Source organism: Canis aureus, chromosome 22 (genome assembly GCF_053574225.1).
Source record: "Canis aureus isolate CA01 chromosome 22, VMU_Caureus_v.1.0, whole genome shotgun sequence".
Lineage (NCBI taxonomy): Eukaryota > Metazoa > Chordata > Mammalia > Carnivora > Canidae > Canis > Canis aureus.
The window spans coordinates 50342615-50358316 of NC_135632.1; the positions used below are offsets into that span (position 1 = coordinate 50342615).

The window sequence follows — 15702 nt, forward strand, 5'->3', positions numbered from 1 at the left end:
CATGCAACTACCTTTCTGGGACAAACCAGCCCTAGCCCCAGGATGGTGAGACCCTCCCTTAGAGGATCTGTGTGGGTCCATGCCACACCAGGTCCCTAAAATTTTGAAACTCAGCTAAGGTGCTTGAGATAAAGCACAGGTACACTACACTGTGCTGCCTGGTGGGCAGATGGCTTAGACTAACAGGGTGAGAGCCGTGATCTAAGGGATGCCTGGAACACATGGAAGGAGATTGTTTGCTCTTCTATGAAGGCTTCCTGGAGAACAGTGTAAGGAAACTCCCCTCAATGGGGATGAGAGAGTGGGTTAGCACTATGTTAATGCTCTCTGTCCATCAGCATGGTCAGACGTAAGTGTGCAGCACAGCCACCCACAGCAGAGGCTTGAGCAACTTACACCAAGCCCTGTCCCCCTGTGCCCGGCACATACTTTTTTTACTAGGGCAAGTGTGCCTGAGAGCCAAATCAGCAGCAGGCCTCTCCCCGAGAAGACCACCAGAGTGCCCCCTCCAACAACCCTCATGTGCACCAAGTCATAGACCATAGACTTCAGCAAAGTTTCAGCTCTAGTGGAAATAGCATCAGGTCTGTTTTAACAAGCAGGCCAGAGCATACCTACTTAAAACTTGCCACACTCTGGACAAGGATCAAACACCCGCCACTGCAGGCAAGGAGAAACTCTGCAGAGGACTAGCCTGAGGGAAAGACTAGCCAAAACACAGCAGAGTGCACACAGCATATGCAAGAAATACTTTCTGAAGAGATAGGCACTGGACAGTATATGACCACTTCTTAATAAAGCCATTACTCTCAGCAGCAGGAAACATAACGGGCTTTCCTAACACAGAGAAGAAGACAGAGACCTAGAAAATGCCAAGACAAAGGAATTCATCCCAAAGAAAGAACAAGAAAAGGTCACAGCCAGTGATCTAATTGAAACAGATATAAGTAATATGCTTGATCCAGAATATAAAACAACAATCATAAGGATATTAGCTGGGCCTGAGAAAAGCATAGAAGATACCAGGGAGTCCCTTACCACAGAGATAAAAGACCTAAAAACTAATCAGGCTGAAATAAGAAATGTTATAACCAAGATGTGAAACTGACTGGATATAATGACCACAAAATGGAAGAAGCAGAGAAATGAATAAATGATATAGAAGATAAACTTATGGAAAATAGTGAAGCTAAAAAGAAGAGGGAAAGAAAACTATTGGATCATGAATGTAGACTTAGAGAATTCAGCAAATACATGAAGTGTAATAACATTTATATCATAGAAGGCCTGAAAGAAGAAGAATGAGAAAAGGGGACAGAAGGTTTATTTGAGAAATTACAGCTGAAAATTTCCCTAATCTGGAGAGGGAAACAGACATCCAAATCCAGGGGGCACAGAGAACTCCCATCAAATTCAACATAAGCAGGACAGCACCAAGACATATTGTGGTAAAATTTGCAAAATACAGAGATAAGGAAAAAAATCCTAAAAACAGCAAGGGAAGAGAAATTTCTAACTTACAAGAGAAGACAAATAAGGTTAGCAGCAGACATCCACAAAAACTTGGCAGACCAGAAGACAGTGGCATGATTTATTCAACATGCTGAATGGGAAAAATATGCAGCCAAGAATATTTTATCCGTCAAGGCTGCCATTCAGAATAGAAGGAGATATTAAGAGTTTCCCAAACAAAGAAAAATTAAAGGAGTTCATGGGGGATCCCTGGGTGGCGCAGCGGTTTAGCGCCTGCCTTTGGCCCAGGGCGCGATCCTGGAGACTCAGGATCGAATCCCACATCGGGCTCCCGGTGCATGGAGCCTGCTTCTCCCTCTGCCTGTGTCTCTGCCTCTCTCGCTCTCTCTCTCTCTCTCTCTGTGACTACCATAAATAAATAAAAATTAAAAAAAAAAAAAGGAGTTCATGACCACTAAATCAGCCCTGCAAGAAATAATAAAGGGGATTCTTTAAGTGGGAAAGAAAGACCAAAAGCAGCAAAGACTAGAAAGGAACAGAATAAATCTCCAGAAACACCAACTTTACAATGAATACAATGGAATTAAATCCATATCTATCAATAATCCTTCTGACTGTAATGGACTAAATGCTCCAATCAAGACATAGGATATCAGAATGTCTGATAAAAACAAGATCTATCTCTATACTGCCTATAAGAGACTCATTTCAGACCTAAAGATACCTACAGATTGAAAGTGAGGGGATGGAGAACCATCTATTATGCTAATGGATGTGAAAGAAAGCCAGAGTAGCCATAGTTTTATCAAACAAACTAGATTATAAACCAGAGACTGTAACAAGAGATGAAGAAGGGCACTATGTCATAATTAAGGGGTCTATCCAACAAGAAGATCTAACAATTGTAAATACTTATGCCACAAACTTGGGAGTACCTAAATATATAAATCAATAACAAACATAAAGAAACTCATTGATAATTATACAATAATATTAGGGGATTTTCACATGCCACTTACAGCAATGGACAGGTCATCTAAACAAACAAACTAAATCAACAAAGAAACAATGGCTTTGAATGACACACTAGACCAGATGGACTTAACAGATATATTCAGAACATTTCATCCTGAAGCTGAAGAATATACATTTTTTTTTAGTACAGATGGAACATTCTCCAGAATAGATCATATACTGGGTCACAAATCATCCCTCAGCAAGTACAGAAAGATTGAGATCAGACATACCATCCATATTTTCAGAACACAATGCTATCAAACTTGAAGTCAACTACAAGAAAAATTTTGGAAAGACCACAAATACATGGAAATTAAAGAACATCTAACTAAATAATGAATGGGCTAACCAGGAAATTAAAGAAGAAATTTAAAAAGTACACAGAAGCAAATTAAAATGAAAACAGGACAGTCCAAAACCTTTGGGATGCAGCAAAAGCTGTCCTGAGAGGGAAATATATTGCAAAACAGGCCTACCACAAAAAAGCAAGAAAATCCCAAATACACACCTAAACTTACCCCTAAAGGATCAGAAAAGGAATAGCAAATAAAGCCTAAAGCCAGCAGAAGAAGGGAAATAATAAAGATAAGAGCAAAAATAAATGATTTAGAAACCAAAAAAACTAAGTAAGAACAGATCAATGAAATCAGGAGCAGGTTCTTTGAAAGAATTAATAAATTGGTAACGCCCTAGCCAGACTTATCAAGAAGAAAAGAAAAAGGACCCAAATAAATAAATCATGAGTGAAAGAAGAGAGATAACAATGAATACCACAGAAATACAAGCAATTATAAGAGAATATTATGAAAAATTATGTGCCAAACAAAGTGTGCAGTCTGGAAGAAATTATATCCTGGGAAGATATAATCTACCAAAACTGAAACAAGAAGAAATAGAAAATTTGGACAGATATATAACCAGCAAAGAAATTGAATCAGTAATCAAAAATCTCCCAACAAACAAAAATATTGGGCCAGATGGCTTCCGAGGGGAATTCTATCAGAAATTTAAAGAAGAATTAATACCTATTCTCAAACCATTCAAAAAAAAAAAAAATAGAAATGGAAGGAAAATTTCCAAACTCCTTCTATGAGGCCCATATTACCTTGATTCCAAAACCAAACAAAGACCCCTAAAAAAAAATTACAGGCCAATATCCCTAAAGAACATGGATGCAAAAATTCTCAACAAGATACTAGCACACTGAATCCAGTAGTACTTTAAAAGAATCATTCACCACAATGAAGTGCGACTTATTCCTGGATTGCAGGAGTGGTTCAACATCCACAAATCTAACAACATGATATACCATATTAATAAAAGAAAAGATAAGAACCATATAATCCTCTCAACAGATGCAGAAAAAGCATTTGAAAAAGTACAGCATCCATGATAAAAACCCTCAACAAAGTAGAGATAGAGGGAACATTTTATCATAAAGGAAGGCCACATATGAAAGACCCACAGCTCATGTCATTCTCAATGGGGAAAAACTGGGAGCTTTTTCTCTATGGTCAGGAACAAGACAAGGATATCCACTTTCACCCCTGTTGTTCAACATAGTACTCAGCAATAAGACAACAAAAAGAAATAAAAGGCATCCAAGTCAGCAAGTAAGAAGTTGAACTTTCACTATTCACAGATGGAATGACACTCTACGTAGAAAAACCAAAAGACTCCACCATTGCCTGAACTGATGCATGAATTTAGCAAAGTTGCAGGATATAAAAGCAACATGTAGAAATCTGTTGCATTTCTATACACTAGTAATGAAGGAGCAGAAAGAGAAATCAAAGAATTGATCCTATTTACAATTGCACCAAAACCCATAAGATACCTAGGAATAAACCTAACCAAAAGGGCAAAAGATCTGTACTCTGAAAACTATAGAACATTTATGAAAGAAATTGAAGAGGACACAAAGAAATGGAAAAACATTCTGTGCTCATGGGTTGGAAGAACCACTATTGTTAAAATGTCTATACTAAAAATGAAAAGAACAAACAAACAAAAGAAAATGTCTATACTATATTACTATAAAGTAATCTACACATTTAATGCAACCCCGATCAAAATACCACCAGCATTTTCCACAGAGGTAGAATGAAGAATCCTACAATTTGCATGGAACCACCAAAGACCCCGACTAGGCAAAGCAATCTGAAAAAGAAAGGAAAAACTGGAGGTCTCATGATTCTGGACCTCAAGCTATATTACCTAGCTATAATCATCAAGACAGTATGGTACTGACACAAAGAAAGACATAGATCAATGGAACAGAACAGAGAACCCATAAATGGACACTCAACTATATGGTCAACTAATCTTTGACAAAGCAGGAAAGAATATTCAATAGAAAAAAGACAGTCTCTTCGACAAATGGTGTTGGGAAAATTGGACAACCACATACAGAATGAAACTGGACTACTTTCCTATACCATACACAAAAATAAACTTTTATAATAGATGAAAGACCTAAATGTGAGATAGGAAACCATAAAAATCTTAGAGGAAAACACAGGCAGCAACCTCTTTGACATCAGCTGCAGCAACTTCTTGCTAGACATGTCTCCCAAGGCAAGAGAAACAAAAGCAAAAATGAATTATTGGGACTTCATCAGAATAAAAATCTTTTGCACAGCAAAGGAAATAGTCAACAAAACTAAAAGGCAACCAATGGAATGGGAGAAGACATTTGCAAATGACATATCTGATAAGAGATTAGTATCCAAAATCTATTATGAACCTATCAAACTCAACACAAAAAAAACCCAAATAATCCAGCAAAATAAAGGGCTGAAGACATGAATAAACAGTTTTCCAAAACAGACATCCAGATGGCTAAAAGACACATTAAAAGATGCTCAACATCACTCACATCAGGGAAATACAAATCAAAAGTATGATGAGATACCACCTCACACCTGTCAGATTGGCTAAAATCAACAACACAGTGAACAACGATGTTGGTGGGGATACTGAGAGAACTGTCTTACACTGTTGGTGGAATGCAAACTTGTGCAGCCACTCTGGAAAACACTATGTACATTCCTCAAAAAGTTAAAAACAGAACTATCCTATGATCCAGCAATTGCAATACTAGTTATTTATCCAAAGGATACTGATTTGAAGAGGCACATGCACCCCAACGTTTATAGCAACATAATCAAAATCACCTAATTATGGAAAGAGTCCAATGTCTATCAGTTGATGAATAGATAAAGAAGATTGATGAATATAAATAGTCCAATTATCAATTGATTAATGGATAAAGAAGATGGATAAAGAATATATATATATGATGACATATGATATTAAGAATATATGATGCTATCTAAAGAATATATATATATATATATGATAGAATATTCCTCAGGCATCAAAAAAATATAATCTTACCATTTGCAAGGACATGGATAAAACTAGAGTATATTATGCTAAGCAAAATAAGTCAGTCAGAGAAAGACAAAAACTATATGATTTCACTCATGTGGAATTTAAGAAAAGAAAGCAGGTGAACATAAGGGAAGAGAAAAAAAGAGAGGGAAGCAAACCATAAGAGACTCTTAATGGTAGGGTAGAAACTCAGGATTGATGGGGAGGAGGTGGGTAGGAGTTGGCCTAAATGGGTAATGAATATTAAGGAGGTGACTTGTGATGAGCACTGGGTGTCACATGTTATTAATGAATCACTAAATTCTACTCCTGAAACCAATATTCCACTATTTGTTAATTAGCTAGAAATTAAAAACTTGAAACAAAAAGAAATTAAAAACAAAAAATAAAAATGAAGGAGAGATAAAGACTTTCTCAGATTAATAAAACTGAAAGAATTCATCACTAGACAAACTGAAATAAAAGAATGCTAAACAGCAACATGAAATCTTATGAAAGTATAAACTTTGCTGGTAAAGATAAATATATACAAAAATAGAGTAATGTGATAATGATGGTGTATGAGTCACTTTTAATCTTAGTACGAATGTTAAAAGACAAAAGCCATAAGAATAACTATAACCACAAAAATTTGTAAATGGATATACAATGTAAAAATAAGTAAATTTTGATATAAATAAAATAAAGAAGGGGCTAATAAAAGTGTAGTTTTAATGTAGTTGAATTTAAGTTGTTACCTAGATAGATTTGTATAATAAGAAATTTTATTCAATCCTCATGGTAATTACAAAGGAAAACCCTAGGGGTATTAAAAACATATAAAAGAATCAAAGTATGTCATTAAAAAAAAAAGCCAAACACATGTCAAATCACAAAGACAGCAAGAATGGAAGAGAGGAACAATGGATTACAAACTAGAAAAAAATGAACAAAATGACAAATGACAATATAAGTCTTTACCTATAAGTAATTACTTTAAATGTAAATGGATTAAACTCACCAATCAAAAGAGATAGAGTGGCTGAATGGATAAAACACAAAATCCAACTATATGCTATTTATATAGATTTGCTTTAGATTTAAGGACATACATAGACCAAAAGTGAAGTGATGGAAAGACATTCTGTGCAAATGATAATCAAAAGAGAGCAAGAGTGTCTATATTTATATCAGATAGAAAATGACTTTACATCAAAACCTGTCATAAGAGACAAGGAAGTTCATTACATAATGATACAAGGATAAATTTTATAGTATTATATAACGATTATAAGTATGTATGCACCCAACAACAGAGCACTTTAAATATATAAAGCAAATATTGACAGAACTGAAGGAAAGATTAGACAACAATATAACAGTATTAGGAAACTCCAATTTCCCACTTTCAATAATGGATAGGTCATCCAGACAAAATCAATAAGGAAACAGCCAACCTGAACAAAATATATTCTGAAGAACCTAACATCCATATACAGAACAGTTTTTCCAAAAGCAGCAGGATATACATTCTTTTCAAATGCACACAGAACATTCTTCAGGATAGGTCACATGGTAGGTCATAAAACAAGTCTTAACAAATTTAAGAAAACTGAAATAATTCTAAGTACTGTTTCTGAGCACAATGGAATAAAACTAGAAATCAATAACAGAAAACAGAAAAGTCATATTTGAATGGAAATTAAACACACTATTGAACAAAGAGGAAATCAAAAGGGAATTTTAAAAACATCTCAGACAAATGAAATGAGAACACAACATACCCAAACCTATAGGATACCGCAAAAGCAGCACAAAGATGGAAAATTTATAGAAATAAATGCTTACATTAAAAAAGAAGAAAGATTTAAAAAAATAGAAGATCTCAAACAACCCAACTTTGTTTCAATGAACTAGATAAAGAACAAATTAAGCCCAAAGTTAGCAGAAGGAAGAAAATAACAAAGGTTAAAACAAAAATAAATGTAATAGAGAATAGAAAAAAAATCAACAAAGCTAAGAATTGGTTTTTGAAAAGATAAACATAATTGACAAACTCTTAGCTAGACTAAGAAAAAAGACCCACATAATTAAAGTCAGAAGTTAAAGAGGAGATGTTGCAACTCACCCACAAAAATAAAAAAGATTATAAAGGACTATTATGAACAAGTATATGGCAATGAATTGGACAATATCGAAGAAATGTATAAATTCCTAGAAACATACAGCCTATCATGATGGTATCTAGAAGAAATAGAAAGCCTGAAGAGACCAATAATAAATAAAGAGATTGAATCAGTAATCAAAAATTTCCCAAAAAGAAAAGGCCAGGACAAGATCATTTCACAGGTTGACTCTACCAAACATTTAAGGAGAATTACCAATCTTAAAAATTCTTCCAAAAATAAAAAAGGAACACTTCCAAACTCATTTTATGAGGACAGCATCACCTTGATATCAAGGTCAGTTAAAGACACCACAAGAAAAGAAAACTACAGGCCAATATCCCAGATAAAAAAAGAAGCAAAAATCCTCAAGAGAATATTAGCAAACCAAATTAAACAGTGCATTGAAATGATCATACATGATCAAGTGGATTTGTCCCCGGGATACAAGGATAATGCAACATATACAAATCAGTCAATGTGATACACCATACTACCAGCACGGAGAATAAAAGTCATATGATTATCTCAATAAATGCCTAAAAAGCATTTGACAAAATTCAACACCTTCTCATGATGAAAACTCTCAACAAATTAGGTAGAGAAGGACATACTTCAACATGATAAAGGCCATATATGAAAAGTCCACAGCAAATACCATATCTAATGGTGAAAAACTGAAAGGTTTCCCTCTCAGATCTGGAACAAGGCAAAGATCTTACCACTTTCACTTACCAGAGTACTGAAAGTCCTAGCCAGAGATATTAGGGAAAAGAAAAGAAAAGAAAAGAAAAGAAAAGAAAAGAAAAGAAAAGAAAAGAAAAGAAAAGAAAAGAAAAGAAAAGAAAAGAAAAGAAAAGGTATCCAGATCAGAAGGGAAGAAGTAAAATTATGTCTGTTTGCAGATGGCATGATCTCAAACATAGAAATCCCTAAAGATTTCCTCTTCCCCCAAAAAACTGTTAGAACTAATAAACACATTTAGTCAAGTTTCACAATACAAAATCAGCATGCAAAAATGGGTTGCATTTCTACACTAAAAACAAACTATTCAAAATGAAAAATTTAAAAATTATCCCACTTACAATAGTATAAAATACTTAGCAATAGACTTAACTAGGTAGTTAAAGATTTTTACATGGAAAATTTAAAAATACTGCTGTAAGAAATTGAAGCAGACACAAATAAATGGAAAGGTATCACATGTTCAGGATTGGAAGAATTTATATTGTTAAAATGGCCATACTACCCAAAGCAACTATAGATTCAATGCAATCTCTATCAAAATTCTAATGCTATTCTTTATAGAAAAGAAAAAAAAGTCCTAAAGTCAGTAAGGAACCACAAAAAAATCCTGACTAGCCAAAGAAATTTGAGCAAGAAGAACAAAGCCAGAGACATCAAATTTCCTGACTTCAAAATATATTACAAATTTACAATAATCAAACTAGTATGGTACTGACATAAAAACAGATGTACAGACCAATAGAACAGAACAAAGAGACAAGAAATAAGCCAAACATATATGGTTAACTGATGTTTGACAAAGGTGCCAAGAATAAACAATGGAGGAAGAATAGTCTCTTCAATAAATGGTGTTAGGAAAACTGGATATTCAAATGCAAAGAATGATATTGGACCGTTTTCTTACACCATACACTAAATTTAACTCAAAAAGGATTACAAATTTGGAGTGCCAGGTGGAGAAATTGGTTAAACATCCAATTCTTGATTTTGGCTCAGGTCATGATGTCCAGGTCCTGGGATCAAGCCCTGTGCCTCCTGTGTCTGGCTCCACATTCAGTGGGGGGGGGGGGGGGTCCACTTGTCCCTCTCCCTTTGCCCCTCTCCTTCAACCTGTGCTTTCTCTCTCTCTCAAATGAATAAAATTCTTTTTCAAAAAAGGATTAAAAATTTAAACACAAGGTCAGAAACCATTAAAGTCCTAAAAGAAAAGATAGGAGGTAAGTTTCTTGACACTGGTGTTGGCAATGATTTCTTGGATGTGGTAAAAAGAAAAAAAAGCAAAAACAGACAAACTAAAGATCTGCACAATAAAGGAAACAATCAACAAAATGAAAGGCCACTGCAGAATGGGAGATATATGTGGAAAATATATTTATGCAAAGGGTTAATATCCAAAATATGTAAGGAACTTCTACACTAAATAGCAAAACAGCAGCAACAACAACTAACCCTGTTAAATATGGGCACAGGAACCGAACAGACATTCTCAAAAGAAGACATATAAATGGGGAACAGGAACATGAAAAGGTGCTTAACATCATTAATCATCAGGGAAATGCAAATCAAGTTTGCAAAAAAGATCATCTCACAAATGTTAGGATAGCTATTCTTATTAAAAAGAAAAAAAGAGATAAGAAGCATTGACCAGGATGTGGAGAAAACGGAACCCTTGTGCACTATTCATGGGAATGTAAACTGGAGCAGCCACTGTGGAAAACAGTACAGTGGGGTATTAAAAAACCCTAAAAATAGAACTACCGCATTGAACCAAACATCCCACTTTTGGGTATATACCCAAAGGAACTGAAATCAGGGTCTTGAAGAGTTACCTACAATCCTATATTCATTGCAGCATTTTTCAAAATACCTACATACTGAAGCAACTTAAATGTCCACAGATGGATGAGTTGATAAAAATATGAGGTATATACACATGTGTATGTAAATATATATATATAATTTATAGTATATATGGTATACATATGTATATGTATGTATGTAGATTATATTTGTGTGTATACATAGACAGATGAATATTTGTGTGGAATATATTCCATTACACACATAATGGAATATTATTCAGCCTTAAAGAAGAAAACTCTGGTATTTGTGACAACATGGATGAACCTGAAGACCATTATGCTGAATGAAATAAGCCAGACACAGAATGACAAATACAACTTGACACCACTTACTGAGTCAAACTCATAGACATGGAGAGTATAATGGTAGTTGTTAAGGTCTGGAGGGAGAAGGAAACAGGGAAATATTAGTCAAAGGGTATGAAGTCTCACTTCTGCAAGATGGATAAGTCCTGGAGACCTACCCTATAGCATATCACCTGTAGTTAACAATACTGCATTTTATACTTAAAATTGTGCCAAGAGGGTCAATCTTATGTTGTGTTTTCATTGTACATAATAAAAACAATAGAGTAGGAGGAAACTTTTGGAGGTGATGGATGTATTTACGGCACAGCTTGTGATGATAGTTTCACAAATGTATACTTATCTCCAACTTATTAAGTTGTGTACATTAAATACGTACTGTGTCTTATATATCAATCATACCTCAATAAGGGGCTTTTAAAAAAGAGCTCTCAAAGCTAAAAGTAAAATTCGAAACAACAACCTCTAATTAGAAAATAGGCAAAATATGTAAAGAAACATTTCATTAAAAGGTTATAAAGATGGCAAATCAGCATATGGAAAGATGTTCAGTATCATTAGCTATCACGGAAATACAAATTAAAACCACAATAATATATTGCTGCACCTATCAAAATCACTAAAATAAAAAGCAGTGACAATACCAAATGCTGTGGAGGAGAGAAGCTGGATGTAAAATTGCACAAGCACTCTGGGACAGAGTATGGCAGATAACTAAAAACGTGCTTACCACATGACTCTGCAATTGCCCTCTTAGGCACTTATTCCAGAGAAATGAAGAGTTACATTTACACAAAAACTTGCACACAAATGTTCATGGCAGCTTTATTTGTAACAGCCAAAATCTGAAGACAGCCCAAATGTCCTTCCACAGTGAATGGTGAAACAAACTGTATACACTTGTGGAACCTTCATAGCATGGCATAGTATCCAGCAATAAAAGGAATAAACTATTGATACACCTAAGGACATGGATGAATTTCAAAGGAATTTTGCTGAGTGAATAAAGCCAGTTCAGGGGTGCCTGGGTGGCTCAGTGGGTTTAGGGACTGACTTCAGCTCAGATCACCATCTTAAAGTCCTGGGATTGAGTCCCAGGTAGGGCTCCTAGCTCGGCCAGGAGTCTGCTCTCCCCCTCCCTCTGCTTCTACCCCTCCTCCTACTCTTGCTCTCTCTCTCTCAAATAAATGAACTCTTAAAAAAAATAAAATAAAGCTAATCTAAGGAGACTACATTACTTTATAATTCCATTCATATAATGTTCTTGAAATGACAAAATTATAGCAAAACAAGTTAATGGCTTGTCAGCTTGTCCCTTCCCTCCAAGCATGGTGGTTTATAAAAGGCAACAGGAGGAATTGTGTGGTAATGGAGCAGTTCTGTATCTTGAGGGTGGTGGTGAATACCTACACATTTGATGAAATTCTATGGAACTAAATATATGTGCATAGAGGTAAAGCTGGGGAAATCTAAATAATATTGATGGGTCAAGGCCAATACCCTGGTTGTGATATTGTGCTGTAGTTTTGGGAACTGTTACCATGAATGGAAAACTGGGTAAAGGGTGGACAAGATCTCTGTGCACTGTTTCTGAACAGCTGCACGTGAGTCATCTTAACATACTTTAATATTATATTAAACGTGCGTTCCTGCTGCAGCATCCACTATTAGGGTTCTTTATTTTTATATTAAAAATGTACAGTCCTTTTAAAATGCATTGTCCAAGGCCAGAAAGCTATTTCGTAAATTTTAAGAAAGCACCTAGCTCGCAAGCGACACTCCCGCACCTTGCTGTCAGCTCGGTGGTGTGCGCAGCATGGGGTTGGAATCGGGAGCTCCGGAGGGAGACCCGGCCGTGGCCTCGCGGTATTCAGGTGTGCGTGCGCGTCTGTGTGTGTAGGTGGGCGCTGGTACGAACGTGAGAAAGAACGGAGAGGGGGAGCTGCTGTTACTGTCAAGGAAGGTGGCCGGCTGCTGAAGGTTTCCGAAGGGTGCTGGCGCCTCGGGAACGCCCTCCCGCTGCATCCCGGGGAGGCGGTGGGCGGCGGCCCAACAGCCGGGGCGCAGGGACCGAACCCCCGTCCGCAGGGAAAGGTGAGCGCGGGACGGCGGCGGGGGGCGCGGTCTCGGAAGCGGCCGCAGGCTGGCGGAGCAGCCCGGCCCGGACGCTGCAGCGGACACGCCGAGGAGACTCGGACGCCAGGAGCTCGGCGTAGAGGCCGGGGAGGGCGGGGCCGCCCGGAAATCCCGGCGGCGCAGGCCGGGGGCGCGCACACGAGGGGCACGTGGGTGTGGGTGTGGGTGTGGGTGTGGGTGTGGGGGAGCCGCCGCCGCAGAGGAGCGGCGGGCGGGGAGGCTGCAGCGCCCCCGCGGCCCCCGCGGCCCCCGCAGGCGGGGAGAGCACCGGGCCCTGCGCCTGGAGGCGCTCTCCGCGCGGGTCTCCTCCCGCCGCCGGGGCGGGGCGCCCCCCACCCCCACCCCCACCCCCACCCCCACCGCCCCGGCTCCGGTGCGGGAAACCCCGCGGCTTTGTCCAGGGATGGCCGAGGGTGAGGGCGGAGGGCCCAGGGGCTTCCAAAGCCGGCGCGGGGCAAAGACACGGATAGACAGAGACCGGCGGGCGCGCCGCGGGCTTCGAGGGAGCCGCGTCCGCAGCCGAGCTCCGGAGGCTGGCGCCGGGGGCCGGCGGGACCGGCGGCTCCACGTGGGCGGGCCCGAGCCGCGGGCCTCGGTGCGGTCGCAGGCGGCCGTCGTGTGCGCTGCCTTCCCCCGCGCGCCCACGCGGGCCCACGGAGCCGGCCCTCCCCCGCCGCGGGCGCGGTTGGCGCCGGGAGCGCGCGGCGCGGAGGGGGCGGCCCCGCGGGGAGGGTGGGGTGGCGCGCGGCTGAGGCGGGGCTGGGCGCGGGGGCGGGGGGAGCCGCGAGGTCCTGGCGCCCCGCGCGGAGGAGGCGCGGGGGGCGGCGAGGTCCCCGCCGCTGGCCGCACTGCGGTCCTCGCCCGCGTCAGTGTCCTCGGGCTGAAAGGGAAGGGAGGACCATTTAAAGGGACCGGGCGCGCAGAGACTTTTGCTGGCTCCAACCCGTGCGAGGGCTGTGGCCGCGGGGCCGTGGGAGTTGCAGGGCGAGGGCAGGTGTCATAATGCGGGAAGGCGACCGCGAGCGCAGGCGCCTCCGCCGGGCTGACCTCCCGGGAGCGCAGCGGGAGAGCGGGCGATCCTTTGAACTGGGCATTTCCCACAGTGGTCCTAAACCCAGCATTCACCCCTTCCCAAATCCTACCCCCAACACCTCCAAATTCCTAGTAGTCTAAGTCGGTTCTACCAGCTTCATGTTATGTTAAAAAAAAAAAAAAAAAGACAAGATTTTCGCTTTGTTCACCTCTCCGTCCCCAAGTCCCCCGTGAGGCAGCTTTTCACAGTCCGAAGACGTGGTAACTCCAAACCCACATCAAGTTGCTCTGCGCCCGGCTTTCGCTCCGCAAACCCGGACGGTGCCACCGGGGGACGCTGAAGGCGAAGTCGCGGCGGCCGCCGGCGCCCTTGACGCCGCCGCCGAGCGCAGTGCAGACAAGCTCGCGTGGCTCCCGAGGCGGGCGGCTCGGCCCTGCACCGACACTTGCTGTGCGCGTCTGTCTCCCGGTCGGGCAGCGTTCATTTCCTCAACAGAGCTGACCCGGTAGACGATGGACTCGGAATCCCGAGAACCCTCTCGCCCGCGGGCAGCGTCCTCCTCCGGACACCCTGCACTCGGCTGCGGCCGGCGCCGCTGCTCCTGCCCCCCGCCGTGCTCCTGCCCCCCCTCCCCCCCCCGGGCTCGGTCCGCAGCTCCCCACTGCCTACTTCCCAGCAGCCCAGAGGGGGCTTTTCCGAGTTTCCTGTCTCAAGGCAGCAGCTACGCGGTGGCCATCCCCCTTTTCTGGTTGTCAAGGGCAGAGCCCATGAAAGTTCCAGGCACCTGTGCACTCACCTTCCCCCCAAACCCACCGTTTGGGGCGACCTCTCGGGGTGGTGTGTGTGTGTGTGAGAGAGAGAGAGAGAGAGAGAGAGAGAGACGCATGTGCCACATAGTAATTCCCGGAAGACAAAGCATTGGTCTGTACAAAGATGGTCCAGAGTTCAAGTTAAAAAAAAAGAAAAAGAAATCTCCTCGAGGCTCTGAGAAAGTGCTTGTCGCCTGCCTCTGCTTCTGTGGCATCTGCATGGCGGAGAAGGGATTTTAACTCTGAATCTCCTCCAGATCCGCTTGGCAGTTACCTCCTCTGGCAGTGCCGCATCAAGGGGCCCCGCCGCCACCCCGGACTACAGCCCCCCGGTCCCCAGTCCTTGCTGGGGGAGGCGACTGGGGTGCGTGCAGGGGCGGGAGGGGGAGACTATTTTTAATTGTGAAAATTCTGAGCTCTGTGTGCTGGTATTCTCTTGTCACAATCAACCCCTATTTTTAAAGCGGCGGCATCATCAAGATTAACACCTGGAAATGGAAAACTTAACCACCTTCCTATTAAAGAGGTGCTGTTTTTATAACCGAGCATTTTTCTTTCCGATGGATTTAACACTTTATTGATAAGACTTCCTCAACCTTTGCGGCTGGAGGAATTGGAGGCGGGGACTTAGGGAGAACACGTTTCTTTTTACATCTGATGTTTCTCTCCACCCCCCCACCCCCACCCCCACCCCCACCCCCACCCCCACCCCCAGTTTACATTGGTCAGATTCTCAGCTTCCTCAGAGGTTCCCTATGCAGCGTTTGTGCCAGAAGCTT

At 41.1% G+C, this 15702-nt stretch overlaps 1 long non-coding RNA gene across 1 annotated transcript in view; it reads left to right on the forward strand.

Annotated features, from left to right (window-relative positions):
- The first annotated feature begins 12741 nt into the window (after positions 1-12741).
- The window catches only part of LOC144294203 (uncharacterized), a 112634-nt gene continuing 109673 nt past the window's right edge, over positions 12742-15702 (forward strand). The window contains exon 1 of the long non-coding RNA XR_013361665.1: positions 12742-13039. This is a non-coding gene — a long non-coding RNA (uncharacterized LOC144294203). The remainder of the gene's footprint in view (positions 13040-15702) is intronic.